A 2,500-nucleotide genomic window follows, 5' to 3' on the forward strand; every position below is an offset into this window, starting at 1 on the left:
GTAACCTAACCTAACCTAACCTATGTTGTACCTTAACCTAACCTATGTTGTACCTTAACCTAACCTATGTTGTACCTTAACCTAACCTATGTTGTACCTTAACCTAACCTATGTTGTGCCTTAACCTAACCTATGTTGTGCCTTAACCTAACCTATGTTGTGCCTTAACCTAACCTATGTTGTGCCTTAACCTAACCTATGTTGTGCCTTAACCTAACCTATGTTGTGCCTTAACCTAACCTATGTTGTGCCTTAACCTAACCTATGTTGTGCCTTAACCTAACCCATGTTGTGCCTTAACCTAACCCATGTTGTGCCTTAACCTAACCCATGTTGTGCCTTAACCTAACCCATGTTGTGCCTTAACCTAACCCATGTTGTGCCTTAACCTAACCCATGTTGTGCCTTAACCTAACCCATGTTGTGCCTTAACCTAACCCATGTTGTGCCTTAACCTAACCCATGTTGTGCCTTAACCTAACCCATGTTGTGCCTTAACCTAACCCATGTTGTGCCTTAACCTAACCCATGTTGTGCCTTAACCTAACCCATGTTGTGCCTTAACCTAACCCATGTTGTGCCTTAACCTAACCCATGTTGTGCCTTAACCTAACCCATGTTGTGCCTTAACCTAACCCATGTTGTGCCTTAACCTAACCTATGTTGTGCCTTAACCTAACCTATGTTGTGCCTTAACCTAACCTATGTTGTGCCTTAACCTAACCCATGTTGTGCCTTAACCTAACCCATGTTGTGCCTTAACCTAACCCATGTTGTGCCTTAACCTAACCCATGTTGTGCCTTAACCTAACCCATGTTGTGCCTTAACCTAACCCATGTTGTGCCTTAACCTAACCCATGTTGTGCCTTAACCTAACCCATGTTGTGCCTTAACCTAACCCATGTTGTGCCTTAACCTAACCCATGTTGTGCCTTAACCTAACCCATGTTGTGCCTTAACCTAACCCATGTCGTGCCTTAACCTAACCCATGTCGTGCCTTAACCTAACCCACGTCGTGCCTTAACCTAACCCACGTCGTGCCTTAACCTAACCCACGTTGTCGCCTAACGTAACCCACGTTGTCGCCTAAACCTGCTCTGTAATTGTTATACGACTCGTTCAATTAGTGTAGTGTTGCCCACCCGCAACCCTCGCAATATAGTTCGCTACTCGCACTCCCCGCTCCCCTGTGTATCGCTTCATGTTAAACACCTTGCAAGTCTTGCTCACTTTCCACATGCTCCTGCTGTACACTGTAATGTGGATGGCAGCAGGACGTACATGCCGCCCCTCCCCACGTCCCCACCTTGCCCCCTGCCTTCGCAAGCTGGTTGGTGAGAACTTTGCATGTTCAATGCCCTCCGCATGCGACGTACTCAGGCTACGTTGTGGTGCGGCCTGTGTCAACTGTCCGCTAATGTCGTACGCGTAAACCACAATCTGTACTGCACATTCGTCCTTATGTACTGAATGATACATCGTGGCACATGTGTGACCGTACAACGACTGCGCCCAAAAACGGCGGACCATACAGTGCAAATATTGTGCACGCAGCTACGTGTCGTCTCCCTATGAGAGCTGGATTGCAGTGTGGTACGCCATAGAGACGTGTGGGAGGAACGGACGCCGTGGATGGCGATCAGCATGAGCTGTCTGTTGATGTATTCGGACCTAGTCGTCTCTCCTCACACACCGTGATGGCATGGTGCACCGCGTTCCATATCTGCGACATGCTACAGAGGCCGGTTGACAGTCGTTCGAGCAATGGACATCGCATACGTACGGGGGCCACCTTCCACGTATTGTCTAGGCGTGCACATTTTGTTGCGTGTATGTGGGCAGACGTAGTGTGGCGTGACACCTGACACAGGCATGCAATAATCGTGGAAGTTGCAAATGGCGATGGACGCCTGCGTTTTCTGGTGAAGTTACGCAAATGAACAAATGGTAACCTGTTGTGGTGCGGTTGTTCTCGCTAGGGGTGAATCGGTGATGGCGACGATAGGTTGAGGTACTAACCGGTTGTTCCAGCGATACCCACCATGCCGACGAAACTGAACGGCATCTGGGTGTGAAGCGATACGCGGCGGTGGCTGGGTGGGACCGTCCCCGGCCGGTGAGGGGGCGCCTCCCGGCGTGCTGGCCGCGCGGTGCGTGGGCGCACGCGCTACAGCCGGCTGGTGGGGGCGGCCAGTGGCAGGCGCGCCGGCCGACGGACGCGGCAGGCGTCGCAGCTGCGCGCCGGCGCACCCTGCGCGCGGCGCCGTGCGGCCAAAGTAGGTCCTCGCGGGCCCGGTGCGAAGCGCGGTGGACATCTTCAGTGTGCTGGTCCGATTGAGGACTGTGTGCGTTGAGGATGCGCTGCCGCCCGGCGCTCGGCGCCGCGACGCCGTCTGCTGCTCGGTCGCCCCAGCGGTTCTCGCTGGTGGTTTGTATCGCAGCTGTGCGGATGTGTTGGCGCGTGCGCTGTGCTGGGAGAGTTCGCTTCGGCACCCAAG

This window comes from Schistocerca piceifrons, unplaced genomic scaffold (genome assembly GCF_021461385.2).
Source record: "Schistocerca piceifrons isolate TAMUIC-IGC-003096 unplaced genomic scaffold, iqSchPice1.1 HiC_scaffold_1094, whole genome shotgun sequence".
In the NCBI taxonomy this organism is placed as follows: Eukaryota; Metazoa; Arthropoda; class Insecta; order Orthoptera; family Acrididae; genus Schistocerca; species Schistocerca piceifrons.